Below are 21809 nucleotides of genomic sequence, written 5' to 3'. Positions count from 1 at the left end.
CCCCGATGCCCAGTCTACAGGGAACTTCAATATAGCAGAAGGACAAGGAGTCCTCACCCAATATCATGCCACCTTCCTACACGGGCTCAGGACTGGAGCTAAGAAGCCAACCAACATGTCCAAAACTGCAGCAGTTATCCAGAAACCAGAGGAATCACCAACTGATTTTTATGAGAGACTCTGTGAGGCCTTCTGACTGTACATCCCCTTTAATCCAGAAGCACCAGAAAACCAGAGGATGGTCAATACAGCGTTTGTGACCCAGTTGTAACCTGACGTTTGCCAGAAACTTCAGAAACTTGAAGGCTTTGCTGGAATGAATGCCACCCAGCTGTTAGAAGTGGAAAACAAGGTCTTTGTAAATCGACCATGAGGCAAATCGAGAGGCCAATAAAAGAATGAAAAGCAAGGTGTCCTTATTGGCTGACCAAGCTGTAGCTCTGCTATGGAAGGGGAGACCCAATGGAAGAGCCCTGCTTCAATGAGACCAATGTGCCTTTTGCAAGGAGATTGACCACTGAAAGAATGAATGCCCCTGCTGCAAGGGACCAACATCGGAGCCTAACAAGACTGCCCCAGGAAAGAAGACAGGATGGCAACCCAAACCAGAGGCCCAGGATCTCATTGACTTAGCAGGAATTGAGTCAGACTAGGAAAGAGTGGGCTCCTTACTACTAGGCCTCGGAGAGCCCATGGTCAAAGTGAAAGTGGGGGCCAACCAATGATCTTCATGGTGGACTCAGGCGCTGAGCATTCTGTGGTCATTAAACCTGTGGCCCCACTCACTGAGTGCAGGGCCACAATAGTCGGAGCCACCAGCACTCAAACTGCCCAGCAGTTCTGCCATCCCCAGACATGCCAGCTAGGAGGGTACTTGGTGACTCTCTAATTCCTGTACCTGCCTTAATGCCCAAATCCCCTGCAGGAAAGGGATTTACTAACAAAGCTCAGAGCCCAAATCACCTTCACCTAGGGAGGGTCCACAAGCCTTATAGTGAAAGAACCAAATGCCCTCATCATGGCAGTGACTATACCTACAGAAGGTGAATGACAGCTCTACTGCCAGGAAATGGGGAACCCAATGAAGCCCACCTGCCTGCTGGAGGAGTTTTCTGATGCCTGGGCTGGAAAAAGGCCCTCTGGCCAGGCTTGCAACCATGAGCCCATAATGATAGAACTCAAACCTGGGGCTCTCCCTGTTAGACAGAGGCAATATCCAGTGCCACAGGATGCACGCCTGAGAATTCAGGCCCACCTACAGTGGCTGAAGGACACAGGGATATTGACTGAATGCTAATCACCATGGAACACCCCACTGTTACCCATCAAGAAGGCAGGAGGAAACTACTACCACCATGTCTAGGACCTATAGGCAGTCAACAATGCCATTGTCATATTGCACCCAGTAGTTCCTAACCCCTACACTCTCCTGAGCCTTCTACTACTGCAAGCAAGCTGGTTCACCTGTCCAGACCTAAAGGATGCTTTCTTCTGCTTCTGCCTGGCCCTGGTTAGCCAGCCTCTGTTTGCCTTTGAATGGGAAGACCCACATACTGGAAGAAAGGCTCAAATGGCCTGGACCATGTTTACTCAAGGATTAAAAAATTCACCCACTTCTTTCAGGGTAGCCCTAGTGGCAGATTTGTCCACTTTCCTGGAAGAAAACCCAAGCTGTACCTTGCTTCAATACATGGATTATCTGCTCCAAGCAAGCCACAATTGAGAAAATTGCTGGGAGGGAATTGAAGGCATTGCCAGCCCAACTCTCTGAGGCAGGCTACAAAGTTTGCTGGAAAAAGGCCCAAGTTTGGCAGCAAGAGGTCCAATACCTCAGGCTCATCATAGAAGGACAATGTGCCCTAGGTCTGGAAAGGAAACAAGCTATCTCCTCCATTCCATAGCCAAAGACCAAAGAGAGGTCCGAGAATTCTTGGGAGCAGCAGAATTCTGTTGCATCTGGATACCCAGGTATTCAAGCCTGGCCAAACCACTTTATGGGGCCACAGCAGGCTCTGGAAAGGACCCTCTAAACAGGGGACCAGACCAAGACAGGGCCTTCCAGGAGAAAAAGAGACTGTTAAGTAGCGCCCCCATGCTAGGGCTACTGGATGTAATATGACCATACAATCTCTTCATCTGTAAGAAAAATCACACAACTCTGGGGGTCCTGACCCAAATGGTGGGTCCATGGCAGTGGCCGGTGGCTTACCTGTCGAAGCACCTGGACCCAGTGGCCTCAGGTGGCCTCCATGTCTTTGGGCCTTGGCTGCCACAGTAACCCTAATCAGGGAGGCTGACAAGCTCACCCTGGGACAGGACATTAATTTTAAGGTCTCCCATGCAGTTCTGGCCCTAATGAATGGGCAGGGACATAAATGGCAGACCAGTACCAGAATGGCCCATTGCCAAGGACTACTATGTGAGAATTGAGTCAGACTTGGAACTGTATGAACTTTAAATCCTGCCATTTTCCTGCCAGCAGAGGAAGGGCCCCAGATCATGACTGTGAAGAGGTGATGGATAAGTGTACTCCAGCAGGCTGGACCTAATGGATGCTCCCCTCTCAGATCCAGAGCTCAAACTCTTTATGGATGGAAGTAGCTTTGTCCAGGGAGGGTAGTGAAAGGCTGTGTTCACAGTCACCACCGCTAATGACTTCATACAGGCTGAAGCCCTTCCATAAGCATGGTCCACACAATGAGCTGATCTTTGGGCACTTGTCCAGGTGTTATGATATGCAAAGGGAAAGTGACCACCCCATCCTCATGTCAGTCTATAAAGGGAATAGCCACAGTACAGAGAGGCCATCGAAAGATGATTACCTAGATGGCTATGAGCCAATAAAAGACATTGGTCTCCCACCACCATGACCCCCATTAAGGCTTCCTTCTGGGACAGGGAACCTTAACTTGGAACCCCAATTCTACAGGCTGTGAAATGCAACTCACTGCCTCCTTAATCTTATAAACCCACCACTGGTGGGTGATTACTGGCTCTGCCTGTCTTCAGGTCCCCTCCATTATGTAGTGGCCCCAGTGAGTCCCCTTAGCCAGGGTGTGCATGATGCTACTCCCAACTCTACCAGCATCCCAAAGTAAGCAATATACAGCTGTCTCAGAGAGCCCCTAATTGTATCTACAGCTTGGGAGGAAACTATCCAGTGGGGGGCCTGGCTGCTAGTCAATGTGCCCAAATCCAAAACTGTACAACCACCACCATTAGATGTACAGTTTACAGACCATGGTGCAGCAGCCCAGGAACTTTCTTTATATGTGGGACCCTTGCTTATCAGCATTTGCCAGCTAACTGGAAGGGCATTTGCATATTAGCACTCCTCACCCCCCAGATAAACATGCCTAACCATCAGACCCTCCCCGTACCTTTGACAGCCCACACACAGACAAAGAGAGCTATACAATTCATACCCTTACTAATTGGATCAGGGATAACAGATGGAATAGGAACAGGCATAGGAGGAATTGCCTCATCAGCCTTCTATTACAATCAATTCTCTGTGGATCTAACAAATGACATAGAACAAGTGGTGAGGTCCATAGTGGCCATGCAGGACCAACTGGACAACCTAGCATCAGTGGTCCTCCACTCACTTACTGCCAAAAAGGTGGTTGGACTTACTCACTGCAACAAAGGGGGGACTCTGCCTCTTTCTAAATGAAGAACGAATCTGTCGTGAGTAGTCAGAGACATAGCCCAACAGTTACAGGACAAAGTCGCATGTAGGAAACAGGAATTAGCAATTTCCTGGAACAGATGGAGTAGCATCTGGAATTGGGCCTCATGGCTTCTCCCCTTGGCTGGTCCTCTTTTCATGCTCCTATTGGATCCTCTTATTTGTCCCTTGCATTCTCAATGCCATTACTCACTTCATTAGCTCACGAATGGAGGCAATAAAGTTACAGATCCTGCTGACCCAATATAGACCCTTGGGACAAGAGGAACCTGATAGAATCCCCAGAACCTAGGGACCATGCTTGTCCACAAGTAGGAAAAGCATCAAAAGGGGGGAATGAACAGGAAGATCACCTCAAATCAGGTTATAAGGACAGGAGAAGTTGCTAGTTAAGCCATAAAATGGGTCCAGGGCCATGATTAAAGGCCCCACGTGGAGATAACCGCACATTCCTGCCTTTCTTTGTCTCCTATAAACAGACTTCCTGCTACAGATCCCCTGCCCTGCTGCCCATTCCTGCCTTTCTTTGTCTCCTTCTATAAACAGACTTCCTGACACAGGTCCTCCACTGCTCCTGCCTAAACAGCCCCATTCCCTAGCCCCCAACATGAGCCCACCTATTAGCAACCAGCATGTTCACTGTAACCTGATTCCCTGCACTGCCCTATAAGAATCCTGTAATTTCACTGCTCAGGGTCCAGAATTTTGAGTATGAGCTCATCTGGGACTGCCATGTCAAATAAAATCCATGTTCTCCTACTTCTCTGAGTGTCGCTTGGTTTCTCAATGGGCATGTGTTGCAGATATTTCTGCAACACGAGAACATAGGTTGTCTGTCTGCTGCTGGTGCTTCTTAGGGAGGGTATACCTCTTCCTATTGGAAATGGTGGGCCAGATTTTTTAGAATGTTTGAGAGAGGGAATGAGGTTAAGACCACCTATCCTGAAGTCCAGTACCTTGTGGAAATGGCTTTCAAAATGGCCTTAAAAGAAAGGAGAAAGTGTGGCAGATGACTTGGCGGGGGGAGGTTTCTTTTTGTCTTTTGATGGGACTGGTGTTTGAACTCAGGGCTTCATGTTTGTGCTTCATGCTTGAACCACACCTCCAGTCCATTTTGCTCTGGTTATTTTGGAGATTGCCTATTTGCCTGGGCTGACCTCGAACCTCAATCCTCCCAATCTCAGCCTCCTGAGTAGCTAGAATTACAGGTGTGAGCCACCAGTGTCTGGATCAAGCTTGTTTACTTTCTGCCTGGAAAACTTTCCCCTCTCCAGCTGCTTTACTTAGTTAATCTCTTTTGCTTGAAGTCTGAGTTCAAGGAAGCCTTCCTGGCCCCAAGGCTAGGTCAGATCTGTTAGTTAAAAGCCTTGGTAGCAATTTTTACTTTTCTTTCACAGCATTAGCTTGTTTACTTCTATCTTGGTTTCTATTAGGCCTCCAGACTTTAAATAGTGTTGGGTGCACAGTAGGTATGTAAGCATTTATTAATTGAGTTCATACATACATCAATCCTTTTAAGCTGAGTTTTCAGGTATGTTTTTCACTTTCAGCAAGGGAAAACTTAGAAGACTTATTTAGTTCTTTTTTAACCACTGTTAATTCTACCAACCCAGACCAGCCAGTCAGAAAGCATGCCTTGGGTTCCCAGAAGATAAATTTATCTTTTTCTAGAAGAAAATCTAGATATCTGTCCATTAATTTGCTTATCTTTCCTGCCTCTGTTGCTCCTTCCTTCCCTCTTTTCATTCTGTGAAGATTGAACATGTACTTTTTTTTTCTACTTGACAAATATTTGTTAAATGTCTATCATGTGCCAGGAATTGCTCACGGTTCAGTGAAAATGGTGGATAAATCCCTTTCCTTTTGGAGCTTATCAATCATCTGTCACGTGGAATATCCCCAGAGGAAAGGGTATGGTTCTCATCCACAAGGAACTTGGTCTACTGAGGATTTATGACAAGCACACAATTAGCCACACTAGTAGTTGAAGGTGATACGAGAGCTACAAACTAAGAAATATAGAAGAACATAACATTACTTCCTTCTTCTAGGGTTCCTGAAGAAACTTTCACGTATTATGCAATTTCAACTCTTCCATTTATATGAAATCCAAGCACATGAAAAACTAGTATAGTTATGGGCCACAGAATGACTTTCTGCATATATGAGAGTGGCCCCATAAGACCATAATGGAGCTGAAGAATTCCTGTCACCCACTGGTGTAGGAACCTTGGAAATGTTGTGGCATACTTGTCTCACATGTGTGGAAGGATGCTGGTATAAGCAAACCCATTGTGCTTCTGGTCATATAAATGCCTAGCACATAGATTATTGTACTATACGCTACAATACTTGATGACAATGAACAGCTATGTTACTGGCTTATGTATTTACTATACTATACTTTTATTGTTATTTACTGTATAATCCTACTACTTATAAACAAAATTCACTGTTTAATAGCATGCCTTGTTCCACCAGCAGCAGCCTCATGCATCTTGTGTTTACTTCTTCTCTTGACTACATCAAGAGCTCATGTTGAGTGGCCTACACCATCTAGGTTTGTGTATGCACACTCTGTGACAGTCACATAAAGACTAAATTGCATAGGGACACATTTCTCAGCATTATCTCCATTGCAAAGTGACCTCTGACTGTATACAGTGATGGAAGGAAGAATAGTGGTTACCTTGGGATGGGAGTGGACATTAACTGGGAGATGACAACACAACTTCCTGAGTGATGGAAATAGTCTAGATTTTTATCTTGTTAGATTTGTGAACCACCAAACTATATACATATGACTCAAGCATTTTCCTGAAGGTAAATTATACCTCTAAATGTGATTGCCTGGAAAAAAATAATATCAGCTATGCAGCATTCTGGCAGAGAAAGCAGAACACAATCAATCTAATCAGTAGGAAATATCAGATGAATACAACATGAAGGACTGTCTTTTTAGATGTCAGTGTAGTAAAATAAAAAGAGTGGCTGTAGAAAATTCCAGCTTAAAGAAGGCTGTGGAGCCATGACAACTAAATGTAATACCTGACCCTAGACTGAATTCCATCCTGGAGAGAAGAATGATAAAACTCATTATTAGGAAAATTGACAAAACTGGAATATAGAACATAGGTTAGATAAAATTATATCAGTGTAGATTTATGAAAGTTACAATATGCTGTAATTGTGTGGGAGAATGTTCCTGTCCTTATAATACATACCTTTAAGAATTTAGAGGTGATATACATATATATATATATATATATATATATATATATATACTTGCCTTCAAATGACTCGAAAAGAGAGAAAGCAAACAGGACAAGATACATCTGGGTGAGATTTATTTTCATGATATTATTTTTAATTTTGCAAACTTTTGTAAATTTGAAATTATTCTAAAATAAATATTTTCAGATAAAAACATTTTAAATGCCTATATTGAGAAAAAAATTATAGAATGCTACATATTGGGTAATCAATCCAAACTGTTATTTCTGGAGTGTAGGATTATGTAGGAAATTAACATTCACTTTTTCTTTTTTAGCATAAATATTGCACTTTATTTATTGTTTTGCTGGGTGAGGGTACATTGTGGCATTTAAAAAGTTCTTATAATATACCAAATATACCATACTTGAATTCACCCCCTCCACCATTCTTTATCCCCCCCAATTCTTGGAATAGTTTCAATGGTATCATTTTTCCACTTACATTGATGTGTACACATTATTTGCACTATATTCACCTCCCCACGCCTTTTCCTCAACTCCTCCCTGCTCCCATTGGTACCAACCCCTCCAGGCAGGACCTGTTCTGCCCTCCTGTTGTCCAATTTTGTAAAAGTAAAAAAATCATGTTTTTGCTTGTTTAAGATAGCTACTCAGGGAATTTCCTTGTGGCACTTCCATGTATATATGTATTATAGCTTGAATTGATTCATCTCCTTTATTTTTCTCCTTTCTATCTTAGTGCCTTTCTTATGGTGGTTTCAATAGGTTTAAAAATCCTATATTTATTCTGGTATAGAGAATGCATCAAGCATATTTTCCTTCTTTTACTCTCTCTCTCTCATACATTACCTCCCCTTAATGTGACCTGGTTTTCATAATATTGCTGTGTTAGTATTAGGTCTATATTCCACATATGAGAGAAAACATGCAGCTTTTGGCTTTCTGAATTTGGCTAACTTCACTTAAGACAATGTTCTCCCATTCCATCCATTTGCCTGCAAATGACAAAATTTCATTCTTTGTGTCTGAATAAAATTCCATTGTATATAAATACCCATTTTCTTTTTTTTGTGATGGGTATTTTTGAGATAGGGTCTCACGAGCAATTTGCACCGGCTGGCTTCGAACTGTGATCCTCCTGATCTCTGCCTCCTGAGTAGCTAAGATTACAAGTGTGAGCCACCAGCGCCCAGTGAAACAAATACGCTTTTTCTTAATCCATTCATCAGTAGTGGGGCATCTTGTCTGTTTCTATAGCTTAGCTATTGAACATTTAGTTTTTTCTATATTATTTGACATTTTCATATTTTAATGTCGTTGGGGAAAGGCTATTTCAATTTTTAAGTACAAAATAACTACTAAAATGTAATTTGATTTTTTTTCTTTTTTTTGGTAGCTCAGTCTTAGAACAAAATCCCAAAGTTTATAGCATCTAAGTCCTGTTTAGTCTTAGAGATGAAGCTCAAAGATCACCTCCTCTGGAAAGCCTTCCAACTTAGAAAGTATTCTTTTGGTTAGGTGCAACTGTAGCTGATAAATAATAGCAGTGAATATAGTAGCCCTTAGAATATAAGAAAGGCTTGAACAATAAAGCAAGAAAAGCAAAAAGTTACAGATGGACTGTAGGAACAAATACAACCATGGGATAAAGGTCACTAAATTCATTTCTTCTGAATCTCTCTCCATTTTGGCTCCCTTCTCTGTCACGGTAGCCCATTTTCTTCCATGTGACAGGAATCATGGCTGCCTACAGCGGTTTGGCACTTTGCCTCTTAAAACATACACTCTTAGAAAGAAACAGAACCTCTCAATTTTTGTTTTAAATACTTGAAGCAAGAAACAGTTGACCAAGTTAGGTTCAAGCTCCTTCCCTAGACCAATTAACTAAGCTGGGGTGTGGATCAGCTTTTAGATTTTACCTTTCATTTGACACAGCGTTTTTGAAATTCTTCCATGGCACTCATCAGAAGTTCATTCTTTTTTCTCATTGCTGCTTAGTATTCCATTGTAAGAACAAACAACAATTTGATTAGCCACTTTCCTTTTGATGGAGAATGTTTTCAGTTTGGGACTGTTATAAATAAAATTGTTATGAAAAACCCTTTCAAAGCTTTCTGTAGATAGACATTTTTATATGTCTTGGGTAATTAGCTTGGAGTAGTATTGGTAGGTCATAGAGAAAGCTTATGTTTACATTTTCTTAGAAAGTGCTAAATAATTTTTCAAAGTGTGTTACCTCACATACCAGCTGATTGTGAGGATCCCAGTGGCTCTGCATGCTTGCATTGTTAGTGTCTGTATTTTAGAGTATTCTGGAAGTAATATGGGAGTATATCCTTGAGGTTTTCATTTGCATTCTCACTACTAATTTTAAGTACCTTTTCAGTTATTTGCCTGTTATTTGCCTTACTCTCTTGTGTGACCCCCTTTTCCCAGCTGAAACCCACTGACCTCCACCAGGGTATCCAGGCTGGAAAGGACAGAGATATAAGTAACTCTGGCTACCTATTTTGTTGTAGAATAAGATCATCTCACAGTCCTGACACTTCTTCCTGTTTTATTATTCATTTTCTTTGTTTTCCCCTTGGTCCTGATTTTCTATTTCATTAACCTCATTGTATATTTCTTCTGCTGAAAAGCACATCAAATACATTTTGGAAAAAGGCAGGCTATAAATAAAACCAAGCAAAAAAAGAAGCAATCGCATGCCTTGAAAAAAATGTTTATTATAGAAATTTTATGAAATGTGACAGGTATAAAAAGAAAGTAAGAACTATTCTTTTAGAGACTACCATATATAACTATAGGTATTTTTTACATATACAAATGGATCAATTTTGTATTTTAATAACAATAAAACAATAGTAATACTGTTTTATGACTTGAATTTTTATTCAGAAACATATTTCTCCTTGTTAGTATGTAGCCAGTCTACTTTTCAAATAAATGTAGTGGAATGAAGTTAGAACGTGAACATTATTTCCCTCTATGTCTAATTAAATAAAACCAAGAAAACAACAGCAAAACCCAAATAAAGAGTAACCATAAATACAACCCCCTCATAATGGTTATTAAGAAGAGAAGCAGAACTGGTGAAGTGGCTAAAGTAGTAGAGTGCCTGCCTAGCAAGCTTAAGGTCCTGAGTTCAAATCCCAGTACGGCAAAAAAAAAAAAAAAAAAAAGACAAGCACTTTGCTTTCCAGTCCCTAGGAGTAGAATGTGAAAAAAAGAGGATGAATACAGTCTTGAGAATTTTAGTAAACATTCTCCATTGGTAGGGAAAAGAGAAAGAATGGAGCAGGAATGTCAAGATATTTTCTCTTTGGGAAGCAGACACAGCTGCTGGGACAAGATGTGCGAAGAGGGGAAATAAGCAGTTGAGATTGGAAGTGTCTTATGACACTAATTGCCAGGGTGTCACACTAAATTAAGGGTATTATCCAACACTTCAGAATAAAGCTAACTGGAATGAAACTTTTTTACAGATATTTAACTGGATCTTAGAGAGATCTCTTCTCTGAGGGAAGGCAGAACCATGTTTTCCAACACAGGTTGTACACAGCCCAAGCTGAGTTCTTCCTCTATCAGGTGGATTGAACTTTATACTCAGTTCTTAGATTGAAGTCTGGAATTATGGGATGTGGACTCCTAGGAGGAAAGGAGTCAACATGAATTCATCCACCTTTTATCTGAGGACAGAGCTGCCTTGTTGAATATGAGCAAGATCAAAAGAAACTGCATGATACTTAAGCCAACCAAAATAATTGTAAGACTAGAAATAGTAACAAGAAGTGAGAGGAACATAGAATGAAACTGACAGCTGAAGAATCCATTCTGGAGGACATACCCTAAAGGACAGAAGAAAACTCCCTGCAAGTATTTCATGCTATGCAACAATAAAAGAAGAACCTGGATTCAACTTTCAGAAGACCTCAGAAATTACATGATAAAACATCTGAATGACATGGAAATGGAGTTCGCAAAGGTAAGGCAAGAAAATGAGGAGTAAAGCACTGTCACTGTCAGGAGTAATAAATTAGAAACAGGAAGGAACAGAATCATCACTACAGAAAATGTGACCACTGGAAGACAGATAATTTCATTACTTTCAAATGGTTTAGAAAGAAAAGAAAGGAATTAGCTGGGGTGTAGCTCAAGTAGCAGAGTGCTTGCCTAGGTTTATTCCTAGAGAGAGAAAGAGAGAGAGAGAGAGAGAGAGAGAGAGAGAGAGAGAGAGAGAGAGAGAGAGAGAGAGAGAGAGATTGAAGGAATTAGAAAAAGAAGATAACAGCTATCAAAGAGATATAATTATGAGCCCAAAAATGGAATAGAAAAATTACAAAAACATTTCACAAAAGAAAAAGGTTTTGGAAGGAATATCTGAGGTTGATATAAAGGATAAACAACATTGTAGAAAAACATTGGTTCTAAAGGTAGACTCTAAGGTGTGAACTTTTAAAAATTATTGAAGAAGGGGCTGGTGGAGTGGCTCAAATAGTAACAGCACCTGCCTGGCAAGTGTAAGGCCCTGAGTTCAAACCTCAGTATTGCAAAAATAAATAAATAAATAAAAATAAATTATTGAAGAAAGAACAAGAGCATTCTTTAGCACACCATGCAGAATAAGGAGGTCTTTTGAACAAGGGTCAGGTTACATCAGACTTTCCATAATGGATAATCTAATCAAAGGAGCAACATCCACAATCACACATATGTATCACCAATTATCAAAGATGAAAGGATCAGGGAATAAATACATATGAACCATTCTGAAAGCAAACAAATCAACTACTTTGTGATAAAATCCCAGTCAACCAAGAGATGAAAGGAAAGGCCATGGGGGAAAAAACTGGTGGATCAATACATATTAGAACCCAGAAAAATACTATTTACAAAGTCCTGAGATAAGAATGCATGGTTTAAGAATTTTATAGTCAAGTTGATTTTATAGTAGAAAGGTGAGGATTCTCCCCTGCCACTCCAACGCATCCATGTAAGAGTTTGCATTTGGCAATAGACTCACAACTCTCCCAAAGCAAAGAGCTGAAGTTCCTGAATAATGAGTAAGGACTTTGGGGACCTTCTTTGGGTCCATTACTGTTTTGTGGCATGTTCTATTCTGGTCTCTGCATCTTCACTTCTTAGATTTCTCTCTCCTACTGCTCTATCAATAGAAAGAGCAAAATATTTAGTGTGAGGTTTTGCATTTATGCTCAGGAGTTTGGTTGAACTATAATGTTATTTTCTCATATTATCCTTGCTCTGTTTTCAAATCCAGGTCTTATTTGCCTCATAATATGAGTTAGAGCATGTTATTTTTCTTTTATTACCTAATAAATGTTATAATGAAATATATATTTTACTGGGAATTTCTTTTTCTCCCCTCACTCTTTTTGGTGAGGATCCTCACACATGCTAGGCAATTGCTCTACCACTGATTGACATGCCAGCCTATGAACTGCTATATTGATAGCATAGTAGTAAAAAAGCATAGTTTGATACTACTGGTTGCTTGAGATTTACAGTCTAGTACAAAGTCACTTTTTTATAAATGCATCATGTGCTCTTTATTTTTTCTCTCCTGTTACTGGGTTCAAAATTATATTATATCAAGATTATTATATCATTCAAATCGTCTGTATCCTTTCTTTCTTTTGGGTCTTCTTGAAATCATACATTTCTGAGATTGGTATCTTAAAATCTCCCACTATAATTGACATATATTTATATCTTCTAGTAATTATGTTAAATTTTTCTTTATATATTTTGAGCCTATACTATCAGAATATATTTAAATTACTTAAGTCAGTTATGATATTACTTAAACCTATTACATTCTAAATTTAACCGATATGTTTGCTCACTATCTTAAGCAATGAAAGGCCTTGGGGCACACTAATCCCTATCATGCCCTTCTTTCCTTTCATGCTATTTTTTGTCATATGTTTTCACTGTAATCTTGTTTTACTTTCTCCTCCTAAGACATTATTCTTCTTTGATATTTATATATTTGTTTTTGTAATATAGTGCTATGGCTCAAAAGCCAATAACACAATATATGAGAAGAAAATTCAATCAAAAATTATTTCTCCCACTAGTGGCTACAACCCACCTCCACACATAGACTTTTATAATTTTTTGATGTTTCTTACAATGTATTCATACAATGATTATAAATTCTTACTTTTCTACTTTCTAATATAACAGTAAGCATAATGTAAACACTGTTCTGTACTTTGATTTTTTAAAAATTTAGATGTTTCATATCAATACAGAGGGACCGTCATCATTGCTGTACAATATCCCATTGTGTGATATGCAATAATTGATATAATGAGACCTTTATTATTGGAAACTTGGGTTGTCTCCAAAATTTTTCTAATACAGTGATGTAATGAATACTGAATATTGTAGTGAACTCCTGTCTTTTTATATGAGGGTTGTTAAGTCTGTAGAATGAATCCACAGAGTTGTAGCTGCCAGTCCCCAGGGTAAATGTGTTTTCAACTAAAGAGATTTTGCCAAATTGCTCTGGTGGATTGGATTTACTAATATTTTAATTAAGATTTTCCACATCTATGTTCATGGGCAATTTTGATTTATAATTTTGTTTTCTTATAAGTATTTTTTATCAGGTTTTGGTTATCAGGATTATGTTTACTCAGAATATGAATTCAATATATTCTGTTTTCTTTTCTCTGGTAGAGGTTGCATAATACTGACTATTTTTTCTTAAATATTTGGTATCTTGTTAGTGACTCCACCTAGGCCTGGGAGTTTTTCCCTGTGGTAAAGTTTTTAGTTAAAGATCCAAAATTTTATTTGAATTATGCAGTCTAACATTACCTGAAAAGGAAACTACCTGTTGTATCAATTTAGAAAGATACTTTGTCTAAAAAAATTCAGGCTGATAATGATTTCACTCATATAGAGAATTAATTGAATATAGTGATCGATCATAGTCTTGGAAACAAGACTAATTTGATTTGAGATCTGACTCTAACACTGTGTGATGGTAGGAAGATTATTTAAGATTTTTGTTTCAGTTTTCTTATGGGTCAAACAAGCATAAGAACTGTGCTTACCTCATTATAGTTTTAAAGATCAAATGGATTAATGCAAGTAAGGCCCTTATGACATTTCTATAAATGTCACATAAATGCTAATTTATATTATTGAAGATATCATCCCACTATATTCTGATTTATGTTGAGAAGACATTTTCAGTGTAATTTTTGTTCCTTTGAAATTAATTTGTGTTTTCTTCTTGGCTCCTTTTATGATCTGCTTTTTGGTTTTGGTATTTTCCAGTTTGTCATGCAATATCTAGGAATATATTTCTTTTTATTTACCATCTTTCTTCTTCTAAAGTCAGTTCCAGAAAATGTTTAGCTCTTGTTTCTTCAAAGATTGCTTTTGCATTTTTCTCTCCTCTCTTCCTGAAGTTCCATCTACACATATGTTGTACCTTTCTACTGGATCTTTCATGCCTGTTCATTTCTTTTTTGTATTTTTCCATCTCTCTGTCTGCGTTTAACTTTAATAATCCCTTCATTTCTCATTTCCAGTTCACTGTTTCTCTTCAGCTGGGACCAATCTGCTTTGTAGCCAGTAACTAAGGTTTTAATCTCAATTATTAGATTTTTTGTTTTCATTTCTAGAAGTACTATTGGGTTCTTGAAATCTGTTTGGGTACACTTTATATTTCTTGTTCTATGACTGTTTTCAAGTGTCCCCTGTATTTCTTTAGGCCTAGTAGACATATGTCTGGTAATTACATATCTGAAATATTTCACGATGTTTCTATCCTTTATTACTTGGGCCGACTTTAAAACATGTGCCTTGTTTTCTTGCATGTTTTGTAATGTTAAATTCTAAGCTGCTCACTTTCTTGGAACTTGACCTGTAGAAGTTCCTGAAGGGCCAGGATGCATGCGGATCTTTTAGAGAGGACATCAGGCTGGGATAGTTGACATCAGATTTTTGGCTTGAAGTTTTTCAAACCATGAAGAAGTATACATTTGTAGTACAAATTTAAGTAAAATTTACATCTAAGTAAACTGAAATGAAATGAAATAGAATAACTATTATCCTCTAAAAATAACACCTGGTAAATATCTACCTGCCTAAGTGTCATCCATGTCTATCTCTTTATCTGTTTCTGTCTGTATATGTGCTTTGAGTTGTCTGAAGTGAAATGAAATCGCTCCATAGTAACAAAATTTATTTAATGAGTTTTATTCTTTGACCTTTGTTTTATTTTGTATTGCTTAATTTTATTTTGCAATACAATTTACCCCAATACAATGAAGTCCTTAACATAAAAACAAACAAATACGCAAACACTGTAATATAATATATTACACACCTTTCCTCGGTCTGGTTTAAGGCCTCTTGCCTGGCTCTCTGCTTGTGCTTCTGTTCTGTAACTGAATTCCTGTCCTTTGTTCTGTGGTCTGTGTCTAAGTCCCTGTTTCTAACCTTGGATTAGAGTCCAAGGTTAGAGTCCTCAAGCCAGTGTCCCAGCTTCAGAACTTGCTGACAGACTTTACCAAGCCTGCCTACTTGTTTTTCAAATCTGTCCCTCATCAAGAGGCCTTTTGCCAGGGCCTGTCCAGCAGGTCACTCCTGTCAGATCCTTGGTGCCAGATGCTGTCTTGGCTTTGCCCCAGGCTCTCCTGGTCAGCCTCTCCAGATGGTGTGTTCCACTGGCTCAGCTGCAATCTGGCCAGCATCTCCACTGGATGGGCCCCTTTAGGACAAGGCTACTTGCTGGTGCCAGCAGTTCTCTTTAAGTCTCTTTTCCTTAGTCCTCTTTTCTTTTTTTTTTTTTTTTTTTTTTTTTAATTTTTATTGTTTTATTATTCATATGTGCATACAAGGCTTGGTTCATTTCTCCCCCTTGCCCCCACCCCCTCCCTTACCACCCACTCCACCCCCTCCCGCTCCCCCCCTCAATACCCCACAGAAACTATTTTGCCCTTATCTCTAATTTTGTTGTAGAGAGAGTATAAGCAATAATAGGAAGGAACAAGGGTTTTTGCTGGTTGAGATAAGGATAGCTATACAGGGCATTGACTCACATTGATTTCCTGTGCGTGGGTGTTACCTTCTAGGTTAATTCTTTTTGATCTAACCTTTTCTCTAGTTCCTGGTCCCCTTTTCCTATTGGCCTCAGTTGCTTTAAGGTATCTGCTTTAGTTTCTCTGCATTAAGGGCAACAAATGCTAGCTAGTTTTTTAGGTGTCTTACCTATCCTCACCCCTCCCTTGTGTGCTCTCGCTTTTATCCTGTGCTCATAGTCCAATCCCCTTGTTGTGTTTGCCCTTGATCTAATGTCCACATATGAGGGAGAACATACGATTTTTGGTCTTTTGAGCCAGGCTAACCTCACTCAGAATGATGTTCTCCAATTCCATCCATTTACCAGCGAATGATAACATTTCGTTCTTCTTCATGGCTGCATAAAATTCCATTGTGTATAGATACCACATTTTCTTAATCCATTCGTCAGTGCTGGGGCATCTTGGCTGTTTCCATAACTTGGCTATTGTGAATACTCTCTCCCTTTCTTCTTCTAGTTCCCATTTCCCACTCTCTTTTCTCTCTCTCCCCTCCCTTTCTCTACCTATCCTGTCTTCTCCTCTTTCCTTGGACTGCCAGCTCCTCTCCCTTTCCCAACTTCTTCCTCTTGGTCCTCCTTCTCTTTATCCTTCTTTCCTCTTTCCTTTTTTCTCCCATTAATTCTCTTTTCATTTCTTATTGTAAAATGATTTGTTAGGAGGATTAAATAGAATTACACAATATAAACTGCTTAGCATATTGTTGAATATACAGGAAATGGTCTGTTCAGAAGCCATTGTAATTTCTATGCATTTGTTGAATAATTTACTCATTGATTCAACAAATGGTAATGAGCCTACTATGTGCTAAGTGCAGTGCTAGGCATTCATGGTTAAGGTGACAATTCAGACATGATTCCTACCTTCAAGGAACTCCTAATCAAATAGGGAGAAAAATCAGGGGACAGACAAGTACTGTACAGTAAGTAGGCCCCCTGTGGTCCCAGGGTGCAACGGTGTGCAACACCTTGTATACACAGGCCAGTGACTGTGGGCCCTGTGGCAAAATTCAAGAGAATGAATCCACAGCTTGTTAATGTTGCCAGCTGATGGGCATGTTTCCTGGCAATGACATCAACACCCATGAAGATGGACTTCGAGGCCTCTAAATAAAATGGGCGATTTTGCTTTGCTCAGAACTGTAAGTCAGGCTGCTTAGTTTCTAAGCCTGGGACACTGCTGAAGCAGAGTTTAAAGACTGTACATTTGAGTCACTTTTATAAACAAGGCAGGAGTCAGGACATAAGGTCGGGCGATGATGCTTACAGAGGGCAAGTTAGGTCTCAGCGAGCATTGACACTTCTTTGTAAAATAAATCTATACTTTTTGTGATTTTTCATGATGAGCCAGATTTTGGTCTCTAGTCCATTTTTTTTGTGCAGCAAATTTAGCCTTTGGAAAATAAGATGTCCTAGGATATTCAAAGGCAGTTTACACAAGTAGTCAGATGGATTTGAAAGCTTCATCATATGTGAAACATAGTACTGCTACCTGCATTGGACTCTTGGCTTTTGAGGTGGGCTCTTCTTTCTTTACCAAGGGCTTATGGTAGGAGGCCATCCACAGAAGGAGGGGCAGGTGTGGCTTTGTGCTGTAGCACATCCTGCAGGCTGGGACTCAGTATCACTACATTTAGTTGGGCTAAATCAATGTTGTTTCTTGACTCTTTAGAACAGTGTTTCTCAAAGTGTAATCACTGACAAACTGCCAATGATGCATTGGCATCATTTGTGAACTTGTCAGAAATACAAATCCTCAGGCTCCACCCAGACCTCCCGGAAATCTAGGGGTGGGCCAAGTAAACTATGATCTAACATGGCTTCCAGGTCATTTTGAATTTTATTCCAAGTCTCTTGTGGAGAGTAAGGTAAGGTCTTGTCTGCCCTCAGTGGTCCTTTGAGCTCATGGGTTATAGTTTTTTCTCCTTGAACATCTTCCCATTCTGTGTGTGTTTCTCTTTCTTCTAATTCCTTAAGCAAAATGACTCTTTTTTTTTTTTTTTGTTAGTTACCAGCTTTCAAACCCATTTAGGGCGAAATCCTATTTTGAATGTCAAAAGCTAAAACAGTAATCCTTTCTCTTGGCATCTGTAATACTGCCTCACCCTGAGGCAGATGGATGTAGGAAAGCAAAATATAAAAACACAACAGTATGTTTTTCCAAATCTTCCCTTCTTCTCATAATCAAATATGTATACAACTTTCACATAATTTGGATTCAACTGCACTTACTTTTTGATAGGTCTTTTGTGTGTGTGTCACTTATCCATACGCCATGAACACTTTCATGTCATTAAATACTTTTTCAACAACATGACTTTTAATGACTGTGAGGAATGCAATTAAATGTTTGGTGAGAAGGACAATAAACTGCTGTTTTAAAACCTGTTGGCAGTTTTTCTTGATTTTTCTAGGGTGTGGTTGGACGATTCATTTGTAGGAAAATTGCTTATTATTTTATTGGGATAAAAGAAACTCTTTGGTAGGCTTTTTGACTTTGAAAAGGTACGGGAGATGAAGTTTTAGACAAAAACGAGGTGGATGATGGAGAGAAAACTCTCTGAGTTGTTTGATGGTTGTAGATTTTTGATTTCCTTGGGGGCCATGAGCAGAATTGCAGGCCTAGGACCCAGGTGAGTGAGAAGGACTTGGCTACACGTAAGAAGCAAAGGGAGGGTGGGCCAGTACAAAGAGGCAGATGGTCAGGAAGGAGCATCTTGCTTTGAAGTATGAATTATCAGCTAAATTTATTGATGTCTGACTTTGAAAATTTATTTTCCTATCTTGTATGTTTGTGATATCCTTGGTAAAGACTGTCATACACATACTACACACCTAAGTCATACAATGAGTAACTGAAGAAGGGGGCTATCTCTATGTACCCAGTAAAGTGGAGAAAGAGTAATATGTGATCAAAAGCTGGTAGAAGCCAAAACAGCTGCCACCAGTGACTAAAGCTACTTCCTATGACTTGTTAGAAATATTTGGGAATCCCTGTGACATAAAGACAGGACACTGCAGTTATTAAGCCGATGGTAACTACATAAGGCTGGCAAACCTAGGATACTTTAACTACAAGAGTATCATAATTTATTTAACCAATCCCTATTGGATTATTGTTTCCATTTCCCACTATGATTCATAACATTGCTTTGAATGGCCTTACCAATAAAGTTTGGTGTGTGTTATTGGGGTAAATTCCTAGAAGAGGTGATGGTTATACTCATTTTAAGACTTGTGTTTTAGGGTAATTTTGTTTGAAGTCCTTGAACTCCAGCAGGCATCTGTAGGATTATAACTTTATTGGAAATGCTACTTTGCATATAGTCTGTGATCCAGATGGAACATTCCAGAGTTTGATGGAATGTGACTTATGGGCTAGGTCACACTGAGTGAGTCGACTATCTCCCTGAGACTTTTCTAATTTCAAAACCCAGGATGATCAATATCAACCTTGTCAGTTTGATTTCATGGAAATTATATTTAGAAAGTGCATGGAATTTTGTATATACTAGAAAAATCTATAGATGTTAATAATATTGAATTCTCTGCCCTTTCCTTTCTTCTGGGTGAGAGAAGATTTCAGTGCTTTGTCTCCATGACTCCAGAAATGAAAGAAAAATAAACCACATACAACCTGCTCGCTGTGGTGTCTGCAGCTAGCAGTTAGCCCCAGTAATTTGATTCAAGGTTATTTATGACCTATTTTTTGAGACATTGCAGCCCAGGCTGTGCTATTTCTTATGTTCCCTTGTTGAGAAACCAATGTATTTTTCCACACAGGGGTAGATAGACTCCTCTGGAAATTCTAGAAACCTTTCCAAGTTTATGGCACAAACTACCAGGACAATGGCAAAGGTCTGTTTTGTAAACTTGGGTCTGTTTTCCTAGGATTGCACACAGGGCTGGAGTGGTGGAGAGGGCTTTTATTGTGTCCACTGTGGTAGATTCTGTCTCAGCTGCTCCCTGGCAGTAATTAGATCTCATCTGGCATTAGCCATGGGCCCCGCCTCTCTCCTGAATGCTTTTCTTTCATTAAGAATGGAGTCATCTTATATGGACAGCTGATGCTAGGGGAAAAGCAGTGTTTCCAGCAGTGCTTGTTTACAAGTCCTTTGTTAGTGAATGGTGTAACATGCTCCTGGACGCCTGGGGTCAAATCCTGGAAACAGATAACAGGTCCTCTTGAAAAACACATCCAGAGCAAAGCGGTAGAAGACACCTGTTAAGTCCATGAAGATACGGATGGGGAAGGGATAGCACTGAGTGTTATCGTGTCTCTCTAGTAACCTGACTATTCTAGATGCTTCTTACAGAGGTTATCTCACTGGGGCTGGGATAGGGGTTGGAGAGAGGACAGTAAAGTGAGTCATGCTAGTAGAGGGGTGCATTTTATCTTTAGAAATTTGAAATTTTGTTCTTCATGGATTTTTTTTTAATTTTGATTTCCTTTTGAAAGATATTACTCTAGGGGGTCAGGTGTGGGGGTGCATTCTTATAATCCCACACTCAGAAGGCTGACGCAGGAGGCCACCCTGGGTTACATAGTGAGACCCTGTCTCAAAAAATATTGCTTGGGCTATGGCCAATGAAATGAAATGTAAGGTATTGTTTTAATTTGGTCCATTTTACAAACAACCTGATAAGGTCTGTGACAATTCGAGTTACAGACCTATCAAAAATATGCGCTCTCACATTCCTCCTACAGTTGCTTAAATAAAAAGAATAAACTTTGCTGCGAATAAAAAAAAGTATTGCTTTATTGGATCAGTGTTCTCCCCAATTTCATGTCCATCCAAAATCTCAGAATGTGATCTTATTTGGAAACAGAGTCTTTGCAGACTCTCCAAGACTTTCCAAGTCTTACTGGATTAGAGTGGACTCAAAATCCAATGACTTGCTTATTAGGGTGCCATGTGAACACTCAGGGACACAAAGGGAAGATGGACAGCCATGTGAAGTCAGAGCAGAAATTGAAGGGGTGTGGCTACAAGCCAAGGAATGCAAAGGATTGCGGCCACCAGCCAAAGCCAGGAGAGAGGCAGGAAGGGCTCTCCCCTAGAGCCACCGAGGAAGCATGGCACTGCTGATATTTGGGCTTCTGACTTCTGGTCTCTAGAACTGTGGGAGAATAAATTTCTGCTGTTTTAAGCTATCTAGTTTGTGGCACTGAAGCAGAACCTAGTCCTAACTAACTCATTTTGTCTCTAGAACCTGTTCTCTGTCTTTGAGCTATTTTTCTCAGATTCCAGAAACAATGAGCCTTGTAGGCAATCACCCCAAGACAGGAACCAAAACTGTCTCCCTCAAGCAATAACAACTCCTCTGGTGCCAGCAGGATCCCACAGAACCAGCCCTGAGACAACGATCAACCAGACCTCAGTTTGACTAAGATGGCTTACTACACATACCTCTTACCCTCTGCCTTTGTTCTTCTCCTATATAATTATGGAGCCATTGTCAGTACCTCAAAGGCAGTTCTTAGGAGGTCTCTAGACCACTGTTCTGATGCAACCACACCAAAATGGATTCTTTAGCTGTTTCACCACACTTGTCCCTCTGCTGATAGGAATCATGAGTGAGTGGCTGAACTTGGTTTGTTTAGACCCGCAGGGCCAGGCCTTTCTGGCTCAGGGCTCTGGTGGCAGAACTTTGTTAAGGCAGCTCTTGGGAACTGACATAATTGCATTAAAATATTAGTTATCTTTATACTGAGGTTTATTTATTTATTTATTTTGGTATTCCCTGAAATTTTGTGCTT

This window comes from Castor canadensis, chromosome 4 (assembly GCF_047511655.1).
Source record: "Castor canadensis chromosome 4, mCasCan1.hap1v2, whole genome shotgun sequence".
In the NCBI taxonomy this organism is placed as follows: domain Eukaryota; kingdom Metazoa; phylum Chordata; class Mammalia; order Rodentia; family Castoridae; genus Castor; species Castor canadensis.
Note: the sequence above shows the minus strand (reverse complement) of the source record.